Source organism: Spea bombifrons, chromosome 1 (genome assembly GCF_027358695.1).
Source record: "Spea bombifrons isolate aSpeBom1 chromosome 1, aSpeBom1.2.pri, whole genome shotgun sequence".
Classification (NCBI taxonomy): Eukaryota; Metazoa; Chordata; class Amphibia; order Anura; family Pelobatidae; genus Spea; species Spea bombifrons.
The window spans coordinates 129664573-129690817 of NC_071087.1; the positions used below are offsets into that span (position 1 = coordinate 129664573).

A 26245-nucleotide genomic window follows, 5' to 3' on the forward strand; every position below is an offset into this window, starting at 1 on the left:
GTTACACCATATGTACGATTTTCATCAGAGCCAAAACTGGTGTGCCATTTGCACAGATGATAAAACAACTTAAAGGAACAGTAAAATTTTGTACCTTCATTTATTAGCGGCTTGCATGCATTCACATACACCTAGTGCTGGCTGGGAATAAAAACCAGCCCTGGAATTAATTGAATACCAACCCAGGAAATCATCTAATATCAACCCCATATTTCATGGCGCCATTATTGTACACATGGCACATATGTGGGATCCCAGCCCCAATATTTTTCTTTTTGTTCGGAATAGGCACAAATATATTTGAAGATGCATAGGATACATTTAAAAACACATAGACCTAATATCACTGTGGCCCATGACATCATGTAGAAGGGTTGGGACCAACTGGGAGGACACGGTATAGTACAAATTAAAACTATTTTAAATATGAAATTAACAATTTTAACGTTTTAGTACTGAAAAGAAAGTTCATTAAAACATGGATAATAAACTGGAAAATAAACTTCTTGTTTTTTTAAAATAATCAAGAGCAAAAATTGTAAAAGGGTTGGAGAAATTTTTGAGCTGCATGGATGATCACAGAGAGTGAGTATGTGTATTTATGTATTCGTAAGTGTGTGGCGTTAGAGTGACTATGTGTGTGTAAGTGTATAGTGGATGTGTGTGTATGTTTGTATGTATGTGAAAGGTTTTAGAGAGGATGCGTGTGTGTGTATGTATGTATTTATGTATGTATGTATAAGTGTAGAACTGTCCCTGACCATCACCATACCTACCCACATCATGATTAATTTCTATCCTGCACTGCAATAATTATGCCCCAACCACCATATTCATCATTCATCCCCACCTTAATTTCAATTCCTTACCATTTTCACCCCACATTGTACCACATATTACACACACAATCTCACACTTACACATACGTACACACACATATACATACTCATGCTACACACACTAACACACTTACATACTCATTCTAACACACATGCACTTATACTCTCGTGTCAACAATTACACACATACTCCCTCTAAAACACACTTATGCTAACACATGCATACACATTCATGCTTACACAAACATTTACACATACATACCTAAGTTATTGCACACTCCCTCTAGCACATAATTTCACTCTCATGCTAAGAGACACACTTATAGTTACACACTCATGCAAACACATATATATACACATTTACACTAATGCTAACATAAACACCCACACATTCCCTCTTATACACATGCATTACACATACACACTCATGCTAACACACACTCTTATGCTAACACACACTCTCACCTACACGCTCATGCTAATACATACACATTCACTCGAATATACAGACTCACCTCCCGGAGGTTTTAACTGCTCCTTTCAGCAGCAGCTGAACTTTCACTGCTGCGTCATGTAACGTGCCCCTGTGAGTGGCCTGGTCCTTTTTTTGTACCTGCAACTCGGGAGGGTAAATTTCCCAGTAGTCCAGCACTGGCTGCTCTGTGACATCTCAAGCATTTATTAGTGAAACGTATTTCCATTTTCTGAATGAGTGGCCAGAGTTGATTTGATTCCACCCTCTGGCATGCAAATGTCTCAAGTCACATTTATCCTAATTTCTTGAAAAAAGGAATTACATATTTAATAATGCTTACAAGTGACAGTAATAATTATTTGTCTGAGACGTCTTATGGATAAATGTAGATTTATCTCGGTCTACAGCCATAATCCATAGGGCTGCCATTTTAATCCACTAGTTTTGTGATAATACGAGAAGAGCTAGCAGTACAACAGCTTAACATAAGCAGTTTTTTGTCTTAATGTCAGCATATTATTAAGATACACAAATATTTGCTTTAAGATGAGAGCATCCGAACTTCAAGCAGATGTGAAAAAAGTTGACAGCCTGCTGTCAAATGTTCTATTTAAACCTGTTTTTATACTGTGCAAATAATAAGCTCTTCTTTGTAATAAAAAAAAAAAGGGGTAGTAAACTTCTTGGTATTCTGGTGGTACATATGTAATAAACATATGCGTGTCTGTAATGGAATAAACATGTTTCCTTTGTGACAGAACTAGCAGAGGGTCTCCCTGAAAAAATAAAAAATAAAATGGTATATGTACTATATACATCTATCCTTGCAGAGATTGTTATAGAAGGTAATAACTCTAACTGACATTGTAAAAGGGAAAGTAGGGCAAGGTCTATCCTAAGGCCTCTGTATCAAAACGTTGGGGATCGCTTCCGCATTCTCCACTCTTCTGCCATGCATGTATCACTTTGTTGTCATTACTTTATGCTATTAAAGCACTAATAAATTACTTGTTTTGTGGCATATATAGTTTTTTTTGCTCCTTTACTCTGTTTGAGTGTACCTCTATATATACATATTTGTATATGATTATACCTGGTGGTTTGAGCGTTGCACCATTTCCTTATACACTCATTCATTTAATTTTATACTACTGACTGCTTTGCCTTTTTCTGTCTTTGTATATTTGGTTTATCCAACATATCTACCATCTCTATCTTATTTACTCTGTCTCCTCAATCATTTAAAAAATCTACAGCCTACACCAGGGTTCTTCAAACTACGGCCTGTGTACCACATCCTGACGCCACAAGTTTTTATCCGTCCTACAGCAACTTGGCCAGGCCGGAATAGCCTACCTGGATACTGTAAAATTTTCTGGTAAGGTGCCTCACCTGGCCAGTCTGGACAGCATAACCGGCGCACCGCTGAAAGGCATAAATGCAGAGCAAGACCGCAATGCAGATCTACAGGCAAGCAGACTGACAGACTCGGCTGGGGACAGCGAGGTAACACACACAAAAATATGAATCGGGGTATGCTGGAGGAGGGTGTGAAGGGGAAATAATGCTGGATATAGAGATGGAAGATGATAATTTTGGTGCAATACAGGGTGATGATAAGGGATAAAAATGATGGTGGAGAGGAATACGATGAAGATGGTGATGGTGGGAGATATGAATATGGTAGCTGGGGACACTACTTATATGAATTATGATGTGGGTGGGTGTAATGATGGACAGGGGCAGCTCTACACATACAAAAAATCTAACACCTTACACATACATACATTCACACACACAGCCACTCCAACGCCAACGCTTTACCCGGAAGTTTCCCAGGTATGATGAGTTGTCATTTTTGTTAATTTCACAGTATCAAAAGGCATATGAGTAATAATCATGTGTATGTATCAATAATGTATGTATTATTTGGAAGGATTTGCATTTACCATCCAATGTAACAGAATGGTATTTAAATATAGCTATTGTTTGTTCAAAACAAAATCAGCGGTATTTATTTTATTAGGAAAAAATATTTCCTGCCAAATAGCTGAACAATACCCTCTTGTTCTTTTCGTTTTTTACCAAATGATGAAGTACTGTACATAAACTTCTTATGTTTTAAACACATTACATTCATTCATATTTTCCATATTCTAATCATTACTTTTGTGGGTCATTTAGCATGCTTTTGGTCTCTGAAATATAGACGTGTGGGGAGCACGCATACAATTCTTAAATTATTCATTTGAATTTTTGCAAATAGACTATAATTTAAAAGGCATATTTTTTCCATTTTGATAAAACAAAAAAGCCTCATTGATGCTCTCCTGTAAAAACACATGGTCCATTTGGCACCATGTAAATGTATTTGTTCTTGGGAAGAAAAACTGGAACTCATCAAGTTTGATGGTAATCACAAAACCTATGCCTTTGAAATGACAATGTAAAGAAAATCACTTGTTTGTGACTCAATAAGTTGAAGTATGACTTACTGTTAGACATTTTGACATGCAATCAGGGCCGTAGGAAGGGTGAGGCGAGAGAGGCACTCACCTCGGGCTTAGCTGCGAGGGGGCGCACATCCGCCCTATCAGCAGCTGTAGGACTGGTTGGGGAGATCACAATCTTACTGTAACCGGCCCAACATTAGGGAGTGCGAGGTCTGTCACTTCAGAATGGAAGATGGAAGGTGGAGGATGGAAGATGAGAAAGGACAGAGATGAGAAGAAAAGGGTGTATAGGCAATGTACGTGTATATGCGTGTGTGTGTTTGTAAGCTTGTGTATGTATATGGGCAGGTGTGTGTAAGAGCAGTGTAGGTATTTGTGTAAGCTGTTTGTAAGCTGGTGTGTGTATGTGTATGTTCATATGTGTGTAAAGGCAAGGGTGAGTAAGGGCAGCAAATGTGTATATGCGTGTTAATGGGCAGGTGTGTGTAAAGGCAGCACGTAAAGGCAGCGCGTATGGGCAGGTGTGTGTAAGTGCAGTGTATGTGTATATGAGTGTTTATAGGCAGGTGTGTGTAAAAGCCGTGTGTATGGGCAGGTGTGTCTGTAAGGGCAGTGTATGTGTATATGCATGTTAATGGGCAGGTGTGTATAAAGGCAGTGCATATGGGCAGGTGTGTCTAAGGGGTGTGTCTTCAGAATCCACCAAAATTCATTTCCCCCTTTTTCCCACTGCCAGCTTTTTGCTATACAGCTTAACAAATTTCCTGCCATGAGATATACTTAAATCAGCAACTGTTCTGACTCGGCATATACCTCAGATAAGGGTGTAACAAGACCTTCATCTACATGTGTGCAAAGTAGACTTGGGCACCAAATTAAATTTATTGTTCATAAGCAATTGTCCGAAAACTTCTCTTTTACCGACTATGGGAAGCAGGTACGCAGCAGGGTTACGTAACGTGACACTTATGTGTTGCTGCTTCCCATGGACAGTACAAGAGTGGTTGCATTGCTTGCACAGTGTGCAAGCAATGCAGAGGTAAACAGCAGGCCTGTACAGAAGTGATTGCAACCATGGTTGCTGCAGGCTCGAGGGGCAGCTTCCACTTTTGCCCCATGTTAAGGACAGGCCGTGCTAGTGATAGATTTATCTCTAGCAAGTCATCAGGTGGCAGAGAAACATCTTGTGATTTATGACATATATTGCTTAACCAGTCAATACTGAAGATAAATCCATATATTATGCTCTTATGCTAACTGTAGTCCAGTAAATACATTAAATGGTGGTGATAATTAATAGTTTTATTCAGTCCTGGACAGTGCTATGCAAGTGCTGCCATAAAAAAATTTACTCTTTAATGAAAAAAATGTGTTCTGAAAAAAATATGAGAAAGGTCTGTAGACTCTGTAAAAATTGTGAAAAAAAAGTGTTCCTCAGCTTCCTGGAATACACTGTAACTTTCCTGGAAAGGAGCCACGAAAATGCACGTAATATGAACAGGCTATGCTTGGGTGACACGTGTGATTGAGGACAAGAGGAATTACTCCTACAGTACTGCAATGGTAAAAACAAATAACCGAATAAGCAGATAAGATGATGACTATGTTTTTGTTTGTAGGTACAAATGCACATTTGGAGTGTGTTTTATCAACATACTATTACATTGTGAAAAGTCCTTGATTAGAGTGCTGAAACTATGATCATTCAGATTTTAACAATTATATGTTAAAGATTCATGGGCCTGATTTTAAGACTTACTGGAAAAAACAAATATAAGAAAATCCCACTGTTTTGCCATTGGCTCACACAATTACACTCTACTGTTTGTTATTCTGGCCTCTTGGAGTACTTCTGCAAAAGGGCAGAGCCATGAGGCGCACCATAGAAACAGCCTCTCCCCATTATTCCAATAGGGGGAGAAGGAGTGTGGGGAGGGGCCGTCCTTTTACGAAAGAACCTGGATAATGGATCTGATACTGAAGAGAAGAAGCTGAAGAAAGAAGACACAAGAACAAGAGGCAAGAGAAGATACAAATCTATGAGAAAGGAGACAGGGACATTGCATAATTGTTTATATTTTAAACATACAGAAAGTCTGCAAAAAAACAAAACAACACAAAGTCTGGTGGTAAGTGTTACAAGTGGTCCAGTTAGTATAAAATCTATCCATTCCTGTTGCTGGCTTCTTTTGCCACTTTGCACCAGTCTTCCTCATTATACACAATGTCCAAGATGCTGCAGAAAAATTACATAAGAATTTGCTAACAGCACCAGAAACATACTCTAAATAAAATACTTGGGAACTTTTATCATGTTAATGCTTTGCTCTACATACATACAGCACTCTTTTCATTATGAAATTGACTGAATGCTCAAATTAAGGAAGCAGTAACATTCAATTCATTTCTATATTACGACCCTGGATTATTAAAACCAAGGCATTGCTATAAAACTGAATTTGACCTACTTTTATGAAATTTAGAAAAGAAATGCTATGTGCCTTGTTTTATGTAACCCAACAGTTTAATAATAAGTGGTATGGTCCAAGTCTATGCTGGCATGCATTTTCAGTTTTGTATTACAGATTACTGCTCACAGAACAGGAGTATGAAGAACAAGCTCTAAGCTTGAATGATCACTTGCCAGCGTTCACTGTTTACATCTAAGCTATGTTGTGGGATTTGCATGCTTAAACTGTCCCTGTACAGGGCTTAGTTAGAGCACATTCTCAGTAATACTTTCACAACTATAGGTCTTTAACTTGAAATACTAATACAGTGAGATGAATTACTTAAAAAAATGAACTGAATATGCTAAATGCTTTATGAGCACGGTAAAAGAAACAAATACAGTTATTTGTGTAATAATATCTGCTTTTACAAAAGCAATATAAATTCCAGATTCGTTTAGTTGGGTTTTAGTTAGATCTGGTATATCCAGATAACAAGATACAATTGATATAGATAAAGTGTCTAGTGTTTTTTTTTCCACTTTATTGCTGACAAACACAGGGTTATCAATGAGGGCATCCTAGAAATACACCAAGTTATGATTAGAATGTGCAAACTCACACTAACATTTTTTAAATGAATATTATTGAAACATATTGTGCTGTTTTTAACTGCATGTTAGCCATTTGTATGTGTTCTAGTTCTGTTAGTAGTTAACAAATCTACTAGACAACCACCCTGACTCCTTATCATACTGACATGTGGTAAACAATAGAATGGCTTAGTCTTCAACACCAAGCCAGACACTGTGGCTAATGGAATTCTATGGAGGCTACTACCGTAGTACAGCCATAAAAATCAATTCAGTATGGTGTTTGACCTGGGAAAGTTGCCCACAATGGCAGCCAACAATGGCAGTAAGATTATTGGAACAAACACTCAATGTGTGAGACAAATAAAGAGCAACCTCACAATCAAATATTAACCTCTAGCTCACTCTATACACTATAAATTATGGTGTAATCTCAAGTATAGATGGACTAAAAATGTAACTGTAATACAGAGAATTAATGATTTATTCATAAACAAGGCATATTTCATTCAAAATGATAATCGATGCTCTAATTCATGTCCAAAAATGCGATCATAAAAATTAATTAAAGCAATCAAAAACTTAATAAAATCATGTGTAGCCCTATCTTCCCCTTATCTAGAACTAAATTAATATACTGTATAAGCACAGTTGGTCAGCAGATCATAATGTGTATCAGGCAGGATAGCAAGCAAAAAAAAGAGAGCACAGACTTGAAAAAAGACTAAAATAAGTAATTTTATCAACAATTTGCATAATCCTATTTTTATTTTCAGTAATTACGTTTGAGTTGCACAGCACCACTATTATTTTGTTTTACTACTCCTATGAGATATACATCTGTGTGGAACTAAATATGAAATAACTTTGATAAGTGAGATTAAATTATATCCCTTTTATTACAAATCTGCAAAATGGGAGATATTTGCACCATACATTTTTTTGGATGCCTGGCTATCAAAGCAGTATAATACATGCCTTTAATTTAAATAAAATGTCAATGAATGATGAATCTGGCAAATGATGTGGGCTACTGAGATCTGCTCCTTTTTCAAAGGGAATGCTATATAGCATATAGGAAACTGACTGCATTCCCTTTCCGGACAGGACCTTATTAATAAACGCTGCACTTTTACTTCACAGGGATTCCTTATCTCGTATCTCAGTTTTCATTGATTTAATTTTCATTTATGAAATATTTTCTTAAATTCAAGACACAAATCTATTATCTTTCTATCATCATTTTTTTATACCAGACACGTGGGTAACATGAAGGGAAGCAAGCCAGGCCAACGTTAACATATTTTCACCAGCTTTCTACCTCCTGGTATATATATCCTGTACCCAATCTGTGATATTGCCAATAACAGAACATCTGTTTTTTAGAATTACATCTGTTTTTGCATTAAAAAAAAAAACACGTTAGCAGAATGTATTTGCTACATCTTGCTAACAATCATAGTTGTGATGCACTGAAGCACAGCCCTTGATATGACGTTTTATACCAATATTATAATTCTCAAGGTGGTTGGATGGGTAGGGAAGGTGGATTATTCAACACTGGTCCTGTCTCTAACTGCACCCCATCCTACCTCTAAACACACAACTCCAACAAATGTGTTTTGCGTTTGCTGGGGAATGTTGGGGTGCATGCAATATAAGAACTTTGTTCAAGGGATTCCCAAGAGTGAGTTTCAAAGAGGCTCCATTTGCTTAAAATGTAAAGTTAGTAAATTCTGCCCTTGATAATGTTAAATGCAGGCATGCATGATGATGATGATGGAAGGGTGTAGCAGACCCCGTCTGAACGATGGCCAAAACTTTACTGATGATTTTTAAGACGCTTTATTGTACACTATCCGTTTTAACTCAAATTCATCGTAAGAGCTGAACAAAATACAAATAATATGCATTAAGGACTTATCCATAAACTCTATCTATCTTTTGCTTTATTATTAATACATAGTGAAAAATATACAGACCTTATGCCTTTTCAGGGGGTTTGCTAAACAAACTAATCAACCTTATATACGAGGATTGACTCTGATAACTCTTGTTAATATGCTGGCTCTCTTGTATTACTGTTGTGACCAGTATGACTCAGCACATCCCAAGGCCATTTCCTTCTGAGTAACAGTCCTACCCCAAACACCTTCCCCCCGCAACATGGACAATGTAAACCTTATCCACATTTAAAACTTACAAAAATTATCAGAACCGGCATACAACAAATTATAACATAAATGACAGTTAAGTCTGTTACAAAGGGTATGTAACGAAAGAGCCACCATGCTAAATAAAAGAACAAATGTGGTTTTAACACAAATCAGTAATGTTTTACACAAACTCTATTTCCGACTCGGTAACCATGGAAACACATTGCAAGTCCAGGCAGTTATCAGAATAAAACCCTAAATCAATAATTAATTATCAAATTCAGAATATCGATACTTTATACCATAAAATGTCATGATTCAAAAGCTAATTATTAACAACTATCATATTATATGAAAAACTTATATTATTTCAAACACAGCTCTGAAAACTGCAGCATTTCATTCTGGATGCCTTGTATTCAAGGGTACACTACTGAGTTGTAATGGGCTTGCATAGCAGAAAAATAAGTAATCTATCATAGCTTTGTGCCTCAAGATTGCACATTTTGGGTATTTACCAAATTAAAGCAAATTAAGCACCGCAGGTATATACAGGGCTCAAGCTGATAACTTTCCTGTGTTTATTCATTGTAAAAAGGTCACAGACTAAAATAACTGCCAATCACTTCCCCTTCATTGCTGAAACCAAGTGTCGCAGAACTTGCTACCATGCCAAGCTTTGATAGGCGTAATGAGAGGAAGCAATACAAGCCGACATTTTAGATAATGGTCTTTAAACTATGAAACATTATTAAATAAAAAACACGATGCTACCTGTTATTTCAAGACTAGACTGGCCATCTGGCAAACTGGACGAATGCCCAAATGCTGCGGCCTACACGCTGCGTAAGCCGTTGGCCACACTTACATCATTTGGTGTCATCCCCAGTCTGGCCCGGCCCAGGATAAAACTTATATGTTAAACTACATCTAGTTGTATCATAATATGGGCAATGGTCAATGGGTAGCTCTTTAGCTGTAGATGAACTAGAAATGTCCTCAAGCATAGTATAGTAAGATATTGTGAATATCTTGTTGCTTTTCTACTTTTTGTAAAACTGTCCATGGAATCGCTGACATCTGCATAAGTAGTGTCGCAACCTTAAATATTCTCTTACTGATCTCACGACAAGCGACTCCACTATATACATCCTGAAACAATGCATGCGTTGTGATGTAACGGCTATGGAAACACTAGACACTAACACTAAAACTGTGTCTTATTGCGTTTTCCTTCTAACATTCTACTCTTATGGTAAAGTTAAAAAGAATGCATCACCAGCAGTAGCTGGATAAGAGCCATTCTTTTTAATTGACATTTCTAAGTTTGTAAAGGGGAATTAAACAAGACATTGATAGTTTGCAGATTTAATCCCTGAATCTGGAAGCAATTACACGACTGATATGTGAAAGGCAGTCTTCTGGTACAGAAATCTCAAACTCTGATAATTTATTTTCTTTTAACTAAGTAGATTAAATGTATTTCTAATAGTCATCTCACTTTGATGTACTGGTAGGAACATTTAAATGTATGTCATGATTGATTAAGTATCTTATTATATATATACACACACACTACCTGCATATATACAGAGGTTAAAGTGCATTAACCTTAACTGGATGCACTGGTGGTCTTTCTTTGTTACTTTCATTTCATCATTATATAACTAACATTACTGCTGCAACTATTATTATTATTATTTATTGTTTTATATAGCGCAATTAAATTCCATAGCGCTCTACAATGGGTGGACAGGACACAACAAGTAGTATATAATATAACAATTTGACTTACAGAGATAACAGGTGAGGAGGGCCCTGCTCAAACTAGAAACTCAAAATGATGAGAAATAATATATACAATGCCTTTTAAATTTGTATTAATATGCTCGCTAGGTGTGTGCATTCCATTTTTTTGTATTTTTTTTTTTACTTTTGCTTTGGGGGTCCCAATTCTTGTTAAATGTATTCAAATATTTTTTTATATATATGTCTCCCTGAGTAGATTTTATGCTGTTTAATATAAGGCAAGCTTTGTGCTCCTTTTTTATGTGGGTATACTATAGGGAAGAGCCAGCACATTCTGGCCCCGAACCTCCTGTTAACTAATATAAACATAAGCACACACTCATACTAACACTCACTCTAACACCCACACAAAGTTATACACTCAATTCTAATTTACTCACACACATACACACTCACACTAGCACAATCACATAAACATGAGGCAAGCTTGGATTATGGTCCTTTTAAGGTCCACCATTGTTTTAAAATCCAGAATTCACAAGACATATATTTGCTGAGTTATATGTCCTTAGTCTAGAGCTCCACATATTTTAATGTTTAAATCTGAACATAAGGCTAGCTTTTGTACTATACGTTCAGGGTTAGGACATTTTAGAGTGTGGTTATTCTGGAATAAGACAGAAAATAAGCGTTGGTGTGACTCATAATGGAGCTTCTTAATTAAAGTACAAATTGGCCATTTAGGCCTTCTCCAGACAAGGGGGATGATTCAATTCAATGCAGCAAGAACAGCTGCTAGGGCAGGAAGTCATGACATTGTTAACGGTTTTAGTTTTGTTAAAATCAATAGATATTATTTAATATTTAAAGCAACAAACAATGTCATTAAATACAAGTCAGTGCACCCTATTGTAATGTAAATTTGTCATTGAAGACCACAAGGTGGAAGTAATTAACATATCAATATCTCAGAAGCTTCTGACCGGGGCTAGCAAGCCAGTAGCTTTCTGGATGCTGATGAACTATATCTCACATGAGCCATCACTCAGTGACTGCAGTAGAAATACTCAGATTAACATGACCCTCTGTTGATATCCATTGTGCTACTCATTGCTTCGGAAAAAGATGACCATTTAAAATGTTTCTGGTCCATTTGCACAAATGTAATTTTTTTGACAAACTGTGACTTTAATTAGAAAACAAATATCAAAAAAGCATAATAATAAAATAAAAGTCTAGCTCTTAAGCCCTCTTTGCCCAACACTTTCCTGGCCTAGTAAGACCAGCCTAAATACCCTGACCCTTCTCCTTCAGACCCAGCTAAGACAAGCTCAGACACAGCCATGAAATATCTCACCTGGCTCAGGGCCTTCCCTTGCCCTAGAAGCACAGGAGAACTTCCTCTCCCCTCAATAGTCTCTCCCCTTATGTGGCTTGAGAGAATGTAAATGACAATCTCCTGTACCTGTTGCAGGTTTCATCAAAGTCTTGGACTGGATCTTTAAAATGTGGCAAGGATTTCCAGTCTATTACATTATTACTATTACTTTAAAATATCCTGTCACATCAGATCAGTCCATATTGTTATCTTATTGCTCGTTTCAATCTTTCTTTATGTCACTAGTTTCATTTAGTCTTATATGAATCAAGATTTTATAGATTCTCTCAGGGAATAATAATAGTGCCGTGAGTTACTTAAAGGAAGAAAAAACCTTGTATCAGTATTTAATTACCCAAACCTGTCAGTCATCTTGTAGGTTATGTAGAAGCATCTTGGCTAAAGCATACATTGGACTGATGTATCGCTTGCTTCTACAATAAGCAGCTCCAAACAACATAGTGATTGTCTATGTAAACCAGCATTCAAGTGAGATATATGCATCCCTAAATAGACTTTTTGCAAAAATGCAGCTTTTTCTTCTCTTTTTTTTATCTATAACTTTTCCAAGCACCATTTGCAACGGTTAAGTCATAACCCTAAAATACTTTATTCCACGGCTTAATAGTCTACCAGACCTCAGCATCTGGAGATGAAATTCCAGGACTTTAAAAAGACATAAGGGTGGAGTTTGCTGGAACAAAAGGGAAACTATTAATGGATATATTACAAGAAAAGGAAGTCGGCATTCAATTTATTTTTTTCTTTTTTTCGAACGCTTTAACATAAAAGCCTGGAAGTATGCACCATTAACATCTGCAATGCAGTAAATCACACAAGAAATGCAATTGTAGACAAAATGATTGTAAAAAGCGCTTAAAGAATCTCAAGGCAGAGCTTATTTGCACCCTTATTGTCATGGGATAGGTTGTAAAATAATCAAAAGCATGTTTCTTTCCAGATAACAGAATTATACACAGACATTTAAGCCCATCATAATAAGAAGAAATGTTCCAATTAAATACAGCAAAACAGTAGGTTCTACAGAGATAAAGGTTGTAGACAAAATATAAAACTGATGGCAGATCAAACAGAGGAAAGGGAATGCCAAATCTAGGAGCAGCTGTTGTCGAAGAATTAGAGGCTGACCACAGGTTTTAAATGTTAAGCTCATCTGATTTAGCCAGATATTACCCACATATTTAGACTTGCGCTGTTCTACTCACTGAGGGTTTTCTGTTTGTCTAGATTTTTTTTGTTACAGTATACCTTTGTCTGGATGCTAGTTGATTTATAGCTACCAACTTTACCAAAGTTGGAACACAGAGGCCGTGTGGTTTTACTGACTTTATACGTGACCTACTTGAGTAAGACACTTAGAATGAGAATAAAGTACCGTAATTTATTTATATAATCGAATCGACAAGCATATTAAACTTTCTCCTTTGCATCTGCAAACACCTGGTCTGTCTCATTTTGTTTATTACTTAACCAAACAGTGCTGTTCCAAGACCTGATGGCCGCACAAATGTGGGGGATAGTGATCATGTTGAGGAGAGGACTATGCTAGTTACAACTTGTAGGGACAAGAGTTTTCAAATAAACCTTCAATACCAACAGCACTTTCATTACTGTTATTAAAAATAGCAATATAATTGTCTCTGTTTTAAAACGTTGGGTTTAATAGCTGCACATTTTGATGTCTGCATGTAAGCTAACTGTTATTTTAGCCCAATCTACTAGACAAACATATTATGTTCTTATCAGACTGGACTGTGGGAAAAAGGATAATGTCTTGGTTACACTGAGTCACTCAGAGTGATTAACGGAGGTCTATATGCTCAACAGGGAACTTAATTAGGATAAGCAAAAGCTGGTTTTGGACTGTTAACCAAAACCTGCCTACAAAACTAACCTACAAGTCTGCACATCTGGACAATATGAAAGAGTCCAATACTATATTAGGCGTCCCCTTTAAGAGATATCGTTCACTACAGTAAAGAATGTTATTTTTACCTAAACAAACGCAGGGCACATGGCCACACAACATTCACATTCATGAAGACTTTACGTAACATATTAAAAATAGATTTTAACGATGCGTATTTAGGGATGCTGACATCTTTTTATGCTAATATCCATATGGCTTATAAACCTTCTAGCTAATCTTGTTTTTCAGCGCTGAAGCACAGTAGTTAGTGCGCTGCCAGTGCGAAGATAATTCAAATTGCTAATGTGTCCTAAAGACAGATTCTAGAATAATCAACAGGTCATGATAGTTTAAGCCTCTTTAAATTACAAGCATTGTCAGAAAACAGCCTTTCACGGGACAATTGTAGTTGAATTATTCTGACATTTAAAACGCGTAACATGGCCCTGAATTGTAGCAAACGGCGTCAGATAGTGTTTTTCAAAATTATAGGGTATAAAACTTCCTAAAGTGGAGGCACCATGCTGTGGTGTAAGCACATCACTGGCTTTCCTCTCTTTTTTTTTAAGCTGATACTGGAATGTTCTGTATTCCCATCATCAGATTCTGCGGCTGATGGGTTATCACTAGACCACCTTAAATTAATGTTGCCTTATCTACACAACGTACTTGAAATAGCCCCAGTAGATATATTCAAAGAGAAAGGTAGAACGCATGAATGGGGGTAATGCAAAAATGAACTGAAAGAAACCAGAGGTTATACTATCATCTTATTCAAATCATAACTTTTAATAATAAAATTCCATAAAAAGATTATGTGCATAGAAAATGCACATAATCATTCTACTTTTACAAAGAGAAAGAAGAGAATGGGACAAAAATCCCACACGTGGCTATTTTTGCATTATGTACAGTTGGATTTGGTTTGCTTTTGGCGGTTCCGGTGTAGGTAGCCACTGGCATAAAGAAAGTGATGCAAATGCTAGTCCTCGGAGAGAAATTGTTTGCAGAACCCCCAGTCTCATGTCAACATTGGAAACTGACTATGAGGTGAAACACTGCAAACATTTCAACACATGTCTGTTTTCAATATAATAGATAACATTTTAAGTATTTCCGAATATAACATTTTTGGCTGACAGCAAATTTCACCTTGGCCACTTGAAAATGATTGGTTAAAACATAAGCAAATTATTGTAAGCAACTACAAAATAAATGTTAAACTATGTTTTATGGTGTTAAGTATCATCTCTAACACAAAATCACAATTCAATCTAGAACTGAACACCATCTGTCTCTTGTCTTATTATATTTTTAATGTCCCATTTTAAAATGAATGGGTTATGGTTTTTCATGTAAATTTTCCTTTCCTTTAGTCTGTGTTAGACCAAGCTTAGGTTGTAACATGCTTTCTGGACTCCAAATGCATTGCATTTGCAAACTGCTCATGAGCCCTCAGTACAAGAGATTCTTTGCAACAACATATTTTCTATATAGAGCTATCATCAATAGTTTAAAGCCAAAAATTTTAAAGGGATATTCGGTCATCATATGCACTTTAATGTATACAATACCTGCGTGGTGTCCATTTTGTACATGCATGGGGACATATACATTTGCTGCTTTCCCCATCCCAACTAGCTGCCATGCATGTGATATACTTGCTGCCAATCAGCTCCAGAAGTGGCTCGCAGAACACTGTAGACAGGGGTCTGTGCTCACCCTCAGTGCGCAATGATTTCAATGGGAGTGCTTTCCTGCCATAGGCAGTTTGCTTTGAGCAGCCAATTAGTAGCAATAATTCTAGGACCATAGTAGAGGAGGGCAGTTGCAGCTTCAGCGCTGCAGCTACTAATATATTAGGTTTCTGCATATCCCCTGGCCATATACAAAACCAACATGGTCATATATTGTTTCCTAGATATCTGAATCCAGCTACATTACTCTTAAATGCACTAATGTGTAAATTGATGAGAACCTCTAATAGCCTTTAAAAGCTATAATAGCAGTAGGTCCTTAAATCTATGATAACCCATTTACAAACTGTCAACCTTAAAGGGCCATACTCCTGATTTAGGCCTTCCTAAAAATATTTTCTGGCTTTGTTAAGTGCATGGTTACGTCAAAGAATAATTTATAGAATCATGCAGCAAAACATATGACATTTCTGTATCTTGACTAGTGAATCTAGATAAACTCTCTTAAAAATATTCATATACAGATAAAACTTGACTGCATTTACAATGCAACTATTAATCCAATTCATCTTAAAAGCAAAATATTTGATGCTATTCATTAATGCATTACAATAGCATATGCTTTACTTGTTATTTGTATGCCTTTATTTAAGCAACTGTTATATATTCATCAACTTGATCACCATTATACAATTAACATTTTCTTCACATTAACCCTTCTTTTGTATGTTACAAAGTTATGATTATTAGTGTAGTGATGGTCTCCTTTATGAAAGGTACTTTTTTGTAAAAGCGGAATGGCTTTGCCTTCTGTTTTCAGAAAACCATGTCATTATCTACAGAATCATGATCAAATTGTTACTAAAGTCAATGAGTTCCTAAACTGCGAAACTAACCAAACAAGTTACTACTACATAATAAACTACTTGGTTCGTATATGCATTTTTCCAAAACAAAAACAAAATAAAACACTTACAGTACTCGACACAAAGAGGCAGCAGGTGCCCTCTTCCTCCATGGTCCAACTACTCTTGCCACTGACTGGCTGCTTGAAGCAGCCAATCAGTGGCAAGATAATGCTTCCATTGCAATCAATAGAAGCACTTTCTACACATACGCACAGGAATCTGAACAAACTCCTGTTTGCAGTGTTCCCCAAGCCAAAGCTGGAATGGACTGGAAGCGACAACGCAACTCATATGTGTTGAAGTGCATACGTTGGCTGTATTTTCCTCTATATGCACTTAGTTATTTGTGAGATTCAAATATTGCACCTTGATAGTGGCTAGTTCTAGTTAGACTTTGTATGGACAGAAGTGGGTATGACCACAGGGTCTGTGGATCGCAGACCTTCATCTGGAGGCTCCAGTAGTAACCTGACACGTTCCCAGTTACATCAGATAAATAATGTTGATTTATGGAAATACCAAAAGAATAACTCAAAGGGATTTTTTTATTAAATAATAAAAGGGATTCTTACGCATGATATATATATATATCAAGAATGGATGTGCTATAAAAAAGTTTTGGCTATGGGAAAGTGACTAAACCTTTTTAGGAAATCCAAGAATTAATCCCTGTGTTAAAGAATGCCAAATTCTAGCGCCACCTTAGACTAAACAATATATTGGGAGCTGAGCAAACTATTTTGTAATTTACACAAATATGACTCACTGGAATACAAGACCATTCATTTTCAATGAACAACCAGGTGGTTTATTTCATGTCCCATTTGCTGATACAAGTTCAGACCAAATAACAGTGGTACAGAGCTGGATGCAGGGTTCAGGAAATTAATGCTTTAAAAAGAGTAATCAGGTGGAGGGGCTCCATGACAGAGGTCAGGAATAGGATCACTTCCCCGTGGCCTGGCAACAACTTGGAACTGGGCAGAATTTGCCCCATAGTGACTCTGTGTCCTATCAGGGTTGTGTGAACTTTTGACTCATTCTTAGGGACAATTTAGAAGGAACATTCACTGGGGATAATATACTGTATATAGGGGTGATTTGGGCTGGTACGGTGCAGGAGTCCACTGTCTGAGGTATGTTTGCACTCGTGGTGCACAAGTCTAAGGGCAGAAGTGCAAACACTCACTGGGTCTACATCCCGGTGATGTTGATGGTGCGGTTTAACTGATGTGCTTTTGGATGCTGGTAGTCTTTACATGTGGAGCAGAGATACACCCATACCAGCCTCTACAGTTTATGTGGATATGTGGTTTAATTATGTTATAGTTATTGTGAATCTGTCTTAAGGTAATTATCTGTAATTAATTCATTATTTGCATTATTTATTGTGATGTTATTTGTGTCACGGTTGGGGGAAGAACCGTGGCCAATAAATGTTAATAAAGTAAATTTACTTGATCACCAAATTGTGTGTAAGTATTCTTTCTGGGGCATGGGGAGGCCGTAATTGATGGTACCTCAGTCATGGTTTCATCAGTTACAGGTCCAATGGCCAACGAGGGAGCGTCGGACCATCCCTTCCTTTCTTCTAGTCTTCACCTTTCCCATTTGATCAAACAAAATAAAATGCTGTTTTTAAATTACTGAAAACTGCAGGGTATTTTTACTAACATCTTAGTTGCAAATATGTCACACTATGACACAGGGCATGGTAATATGAACAACATAACGTGGAATGCATAGCAAACACTTTCTAAGTCTGCTGTCATTAAAGGGTTGCTTCTGTGCAGACTCTACTAGACAAGGAAGGAGAATCTAGACTTTCCATGTGACAGAATATTAACTGTCCTCCTCCGACAGAGACCTTACAGTATTACCTTGAATCTCATTTGCTGTATTATGATTTTGTAGAGTGGCTATTAATTATACAACAGAACAGAAAGGATAATTCAAAGACAAAATGTGCTTAAAATCTGGCAGTATCTGACATTGTGCAACAGTACTGGAAAAATGTTAACACTATTGGACACTTGGCAGCTAATTACTGAAGTTTGTCCCATACATGTTGACAGGCCTTAAACCAAGTCAAAATAAGACCGCTGTTTAGTTCAGTGAAAGACTATCAAAAATGTATTTCCTTCTTTAATTCTTTTTTTTTAAGCAAACACCAATCCACAAAACAAAGTCTAATTATTTGTAATTGTTTCATGCCAGTCTTCACTAAAAGGTTGAAAAAAAATGTCTTTCACCATTACTAAGATTTCAGTTGGTTGGCCAGTAATATGAGGATTTTGACATTATATAGTTTTCATACTTTTTGAGCTCCCCATTAAGGGTTAATTTGTTGAGACATATTAAACATACTCATTTTCTTCCTATCGTTGGTGAATTCATCCATTTTATGTAACATTTTTTCCGCACACCTCTGATGGGGTGACGTGGCAGGTGAGCTTGTGAGTCTCGTGTTTACTCACTATATATTTGCAGGTTTAGATTTAAGTGGTGATACATTTGTTCTTCATAGTCCCCATACTGAATGTAATTTATGAAGTTTAGGTAGAGATAACACATTTTAGGATAGTTAGTAAACATTGATATGCATTTTATATATTTATGATACCTCCACAACATCAACCAATGAAACTGCAAGGAAAATGGTCATATGATGTCAGACACTACATAAATTAGATATGTGCGACACCCAATGTCACAGACCTTATGGAGGTTACATTTCATGGACGTTGGCCTGCAAGGACTGGTAATCAGATAATGCGGTGTAGCCGGCAGTATTATGTTCAATATTAACAGATACTGACAGTCTAAAGAAGACAGGGGAAGATTTAGGTTCATTAAGTATTATGTAGAGAGACACAGGTACTGTTCTAGCTATACTACTGAATGTAAATGTTTTTTTGTAACAAAATGCATCATCCACAGTACTGTTGAATGCACAAATCCTTGCCAGAATTTTTTGATAATAATGTAAAACTTTGCCACATTCACATTTTTTTTGGTGCAGGCAATTCATTATTTTACTACCTAAAAGCAGGCTCTGATTTGTTTGTTGTCTTAATACATACATTTTCTGTGCCTTTTTTTAGGTTGGTTAAATCTTAAATGAGAGGAAATAATAAACCAATAATCAAATGCGTGTAAACGTATTTGTAGAACTGTTCTTTTAAGCTCAGAGGTCCTTTCTATCAGGTGTGACGGCAAACTGAGACGTATATCATGGACTGTTGAAAAAATTAAAACGAAAGCAGACGCAGAACAGTATTCCTGTATAAAGCTCTGCAAGTTCATGCAAGCTTGAGACCAATGCCTGATTGAGCTCATTCACAGTAGAGGATTGTTAGGTGGCAGCACACATCACTAAAGCACTTGTCGCACTTAGTCACTGAGTTTTTATGCACATCAGGAAAGAAACTGGTGTGCATATGAATCAATGCACAGGGATAGCTATCAACACATCTTTTAACCATATGAGTTTAACGATAGTTTTGTACTAGCACTTTCTCATAAGTACAAACCGGCAGGTTATTTTATGATTCTCACTTTCAAAACAACAGTGGAATATTCATATCAAATTTTGGGCGGCCTCTTTTCACTTCATCTGGCCTGTGGGCCATTTCATGTCCACGAGATATGCTCTCTTCCCCTCTGCTACTTAAACCTAATTATCACTCCAGAACATGAGATTCCTCAGGGTCTGGGGAACGATAGGAAATAAAATGGCATTAAATTGTGTGGCGTTGACTGCAGCTTCCACGCTGCCATCGGGATATTAAGGCGTAAAAGAATGAGGGAAATAGCACTCGAAGAATAGTTGGAGTAATTCTAATAGGCAAGTAACTAATTAAAAACTGCTAACTGCCTTGGAATCAATATATCAGTAATTTTACAAACAACTCGACTCAAACACTGCCTCCTGTTACTGACTCTCCCTCCAAGAAAGCTAGCTGCATTTTAAGTTCAGAAGAGGCCCCAGGCTCTTACACATTGGTACAGACATTTGGATGTCCTCCATTTGATTTGCATATGATAATTCCTGAAGTAGAACTGTAATGGGATATGTTTAGGACATGGATATGACAGAATAAGGCCTACACAAGCTGGCATTTTTTCCTGATAAATGGAGATAACAATAAACAGATCATAGTAGCTTGGTAAATGTTTCAGTAAAAATACCACCTTATTGGCTGGTGGGTGTGCAGAAATAAAGGATCTTTTAAGCACTTAGAAGCAAAAAGGTGGTTCGTCATGGTTTGTACATCAAATACACAACTTTACATGTAATGCACACTTGTTTAGGGACTAGCAGATCTCACTTTTCTTATTGAGACAATAAAACTAAGCACAGCTGTGTGTAACAGCTAACAACTTACCTGCAGCTGCTACAGCCATAGCAGCCTCCCGCAGACACTGCTGGACGAGACCCTCACGCATGCGCACGCCACAACTAAGATAGCTGGACATTTTCTCTGTTTATTTATGCTAATAGTTTGTAGGTGGGGTTATCTGCCTGGGGCTATTTGAGGGCTCCTTAGCTGTCCACTCACTGCCTGTCAAAGAGTTTCATGCTTTGTTTCTCTGGGCTCAGTTGCGGTTTTGTGTTTGCTCCAGTTCTGACTCCGGCTTTGTACCACGGTTATCCTGACTTCTCCAACCCTTGACTTCAGCTTCGTCTCTCGGCTATCCTGACTTCTCCAATCCTTGACCTCGGCTTTGTCTCACGTTTATCCGAACTTCTCCAGTACCATTTTGCCTGCCTCTGGTTCGTGCACGGGTTCTGCACTGTGGATCCTCGGCTACTGACCCTGACTATCTTCGGCCGTTACAGTTTGACAGGCCCACATGGATCCCGCGGACCTCAGTCGTTTATCATCCCGACAGGAAAGACACGACCAGATCTTGGCCTCCCATGCCTCGCACCTGTTAACCCTGGAACAGAAGTTGGATACCATGACCGATCTTCTGCGGGCATTAACTTCTCCGTCAGCTCCCGCTCCGGTTCCTGGCACCTCTGCAGAGGCGCCCGCAGCATCCAGTCCTCTAGTGAACCCTCCAAAGATGCCTGTGCCAGATAAATTTTCTGGTAATCCCCTGGAATGCAGAGGATTCCTCAATCAATGCCAGCTGCACTTCAGAACCCAGCCACAGACCTTCTCCTCTCATGCCACCAAGGTGGCCTTCATCATTAATCTATTACGAGGGGAGGCTCTGGCTTGGGCCTCACCGTTGTTGGAGGAGAATTCTCCCTTATTGGACATGCCGACTCCTTTATTTCTGCCTTTCGGGCTGTTTTTGACGCTCCGGGTCGTCGCGATAAGGCTGAGGTAACAATTATGGACTTACAGCAAGGCAAAAGAACTGTAGCTCAATATGCGGTTGAATTCCGTACCTTAGCCTATGAGACTAAGTGGAAAAATGAGGCGCTGAGGGCGGCGTTTCGGAGAGGGCTTAATGACCACCTGAAGGATGCCCTGACTTATCGTGACCTTCCTCAGAATTTAGAGGATCTCATTGCTCTTTGCCTTAAATTGGATGCCCGAGGTCAGGAACGCAAGCAAGAGAGAGACAGAGATAGAAGACCTCGTCCTTTTCTGCCTTCTACATATTCTTCACCCTGTCCTGATTACGCTGTCACTTCAGCAGAGGAACCCATGGAGATTGGCCCCATTCTGCATCTGTCTGAAGAGGAGAAAAGACGCCGCAGAGTTCTAGGACTTTGTCTATACTGTGGTCAAAAGGGTCACAGAGTAGTATCCTGCCCCCGGAAGCAGGGAAACGCCAGGGCTTAGTGGAATTCGGAGGTGGTCCACTGAGCATTTCTTCTATCACACCTCCTGTCCAAAACAGACTTTTAGTTCCAGCTACTCTCCAGTGGACAGGCCACAAAGTGGCCACACAAGCTTTCATAGATTCGGGTGCTGCCGGGAACTTTATTGACTCCGCCTGGGCTAAGAGCATGGGTATTCCGCTAATTCCCTGTACCCACTCTAACGCTATTTCTGCACTGGATGGCTCTCCTCTCGGAACTGGAGTTGTGTCTCACTCCACTATACACATCCAGATGACTATAGGAGTTCTTCATGTGGAGTCCATTTCCCTCGATGTCCTTCACAGTCCCCACATACCATTGATTTTAGGATTACCTTGGCTATCTCTTCATAACCCCACTATTGATTGGGAAGCAAGACAGATTTCTGCTTGGAGTGCCTCTTGCCAAGTCTCCTGTCTGCAGAATAATCCTACAATTCACGCAGTACTCGAACATCCTGTAGAGGACCCTTGTGCTCTTGTCCCGCCACAGTATCATGAGTTTCTAGATGTCTTCTCTAAACAGAGAGCAGAGAAACTTCCTCCCCACGGTCCTTATGACTGCACCATTCAACTACTCCCGGGAACGGCGCCACCTTCTGGAAGAACTTATCCTCTCTCAGAACCTGAAAATCGCGCCCTCTCTCAGTATATCGAGGAGAACCTCAACAAGGGATTTATTCGGGCGTCTAGTTCTCCAGCTGGTGCAGGATTTTTTTTTGTTAAAAAGAAGGACGGTTCCCTCCGCCCATGCATTGACTACAGAGGCCTGAATAACATCACAATAAAGAATAAATATCCTATACCTCTGATTTCTGAATTATATGATCAACTCAAAGACTCCACCATATTCTCCAAATTAGACCTCCGTGGGGCCTACAATTTAATCCGCATTTGCCAGGGAGACGAATGGATGACTGCGTTTAATACCCGTTACGGCCACTATGAATACCTTGTGATGCCGTTCGGGCTATGTAACGCTCCCGCTGTATTCCAGAGCTTTATTAACGATATATTTCGTGATATGCTGTTGTCTCATGTTATAGTCCAGGGGCGTCCAACATGCGGCCCGCGGGCCAAATGCGGCCCGCGAGACCTCGAGGTGCGGCCCGCGTAAGATCGGCAGCCAGGGCAACCGATCTTACGTGAGCCGCACCTCAAGCCCTGCTACTTACTTGTGGGAGGGTCTTCTGGACTGCACAGAGGAAGGGGGGTTCACGTGACATCCTACTTCCTCTGTGCTTTAGCAGAGAAGGGAGAGGGAGGCCGCGCCCCCTGCTGAAGTCTGTAAGCGGCATCGAGGAGCTGCAGTGCAAGTAAGGGGGTGGGGAGGGAGTTTGAATGAGTGTGTGTGATTGAGGGAATGAATCTGTGAATGAATGATTATATGAATAAATGAGTGTGTGTGTGTGTGTGTGTGTGTGTGTGTGATAGCATGGATGTGTAAGTGCTGGAACCTAGGCATGATGGGACTGTGATTGCTGTTAGCAATCACACTGCTATCATGCCAAGTCAGCCAGTACATGCTAAAAACCTGTCCAGCTGCCCCCCTTGTGTATTGATGCTGCCAGCAGTATGGGGTCTGCACTTACAGCCACCCTGTACCAGCATGTACTGGCTGACTTGGCATGATAGGAGTGTGATTGCTAACAGCAATCACAGTCCCATAATGCCTAGGTTCCAGCATTTACTGGATGGATGTGTAGGTGCTGGAACCTAGGCATGATGGGACTGTGATTGCAGTTAGCAATCACACTCCTATCATGCCAAGTCAGCCAGTACATGCTGAAACCTGGCTAACTGCCCCCCTTGTGTATTGATGCTGCCAGCAGTATGGGGTCTGCACATCACTTACAGCCACCCTGTACCAGCGTGTATTGGCTGACTTGGCATGATAGGAGTGTGATTGCTAACAGCAATCACAGTCCCATCATGCCTAGGTTCCAGCATTTACTGGATGGATGTGTAAGTGCTGGAACCTAGGCATGATGGGACTGTGACTACTGTAAGCAATCACACTCCTATCATGCCAAGTCAGCCAGTACATGCTGAAACCTAGCTAGCTGCCCCCCTTGTGTAGTGATGCTGCCAGCAGTATGGGGTCTGCACATCACTTACAGCCACCATGTACCAGCATGTACTGGCTGACTTGGCATGATAGGAGTGTGATTGCTAACAGCAATCACAGCGAGCACAGTCCCATCATGCCTAGGTACCAGCATTTACTGGTTGCCTGGGTTGCCAGCATTTACTGGTTGCCAAGTCATATTGCTAATTTTGTCCAGTTGTGTGTAACCTACTTTTATTAAAAATGTGAGTTTTTATTATTATTTTTAAAGGTGGGGGCCATTTTCGGTTTTGGCTAAGTGAACCCTGAATGTTTTGGTCCAGAATTTTCATTTTATTTCATCCCTAGAATAAATCTAGGGAATCCTGAATTTGTAGTCGCAAAACTTTCTAGGCCCAGAAATCAGTGAGAGGAAGAGTAAAGGTTTTGTGTCATTTTACTTTATTTTAATCTGCATATTTTATTAAAGGCCATATTTTTTGTCACAGTGAAAAATGAGTGCGGCCCGCGCACGTATACAATTCTGATGAAGTGGCCCACTGCAGAAAAAACTTGGACACCCCTGTTATAGTCTATCTTGACGACATATTGATTTACTCCAAGACTTTACAGGAACATCGTGCTCATGTCCGGTCAGTGCTCCAACGGCTCAGAGAGAACAGCTTATTTGCCAAAGCAGAGAAGTGTGAATTTGAAAAATCTCGCACCACCTTCTTGGGTTATGTCATTTCTGAAGGTCATCTGGAGATGGACCCCAATAAGCTGGCCGCAGTTACTCAATGGCCTCTTCCTGCTGACCTTAAAGGGATCCAGAGATTCATTGGGTTCGCCAACTACTACCGGCGATTTATCAGGGACTTAGAAAGGCTCTAATCCCCGGAAATGGTCTCCAGAAGCTCTCGCAGCTTTCCACCGTCTCAAAGCCGCATTTGCGTCTGCTCCTATCGTGAAACGTCCGGATCCTACTAAACCATTTATCTTAGAAGTGGACGCTTCTGAACTAGGTGTTGGAGCTGTGATTTCTCAGAGACACCCATCTTCCAATAAGATCCACCCCTGCGCCTTTTTCTCCAGACGTTTCACTCCTGCAGAACGCAATTACGACATCGGCAACAGGGAACTGTTAGCCATCAAATTGGCATTCGAAGAATGACGTCACCTCTTGGAAGGCTCCGAAACTCCGATCCTGGTCTACACCGATCATAAGAACCTCACTTATCTCGAGAACGCCAAGCGCCTTAATCCTAGACAAGCTCGGTGGGCATTATTCTTCACTCGATTTAACTTCCGTATCACGTACCGTCCTGGGTCAAAAAATATAAAGGCCGATGCCCTTTCTCGACAATTTGAGGACTCAGATGCAGAGACCACCTATGATCCCATCATCCCCGGGAATCTCGTTATTAGCACCATCAGCACCGATCTTACTCAACTGATTGCCAGCTCTCAATATCCGCGACCCATTTCTCTCCAAGTTCCTAGCCAACGTCTGTTCGTCCAGCCTCGATTTATTAAACCATTGCTCATCCGGTTCCATGCTTCTCCTGTGGCAGGTCATCGTGGAATTCGCAACACCCTGTTCCTTCTGCGACGGACTTATTGGTGGCCCAACATGCGCCAAGACATCAAAGATTTCATCCGGGCTTGCTCCGTATGTGCTCGCCACAAAGTTCCACGTTCCAAGAAGTCTGGGTTGTGCCCCCTGCCTATTCCTGACAGACCGTGG

General features: G+C 39.2%; 1 protein-coding gene across 1 annotated transcript in view; it reads right to left on the minus strand.

The window, feature by feature from the left end:
• Positions 1-26245, minus strand: part of CHSY3 (chondroitin sulfate synthase 3) — a 150543-nt gene that overhangs the window by 76716 nt on the left and 47582 nt on the right. The gene's annotated exons all lie outside the window — the stretch shown is intronic.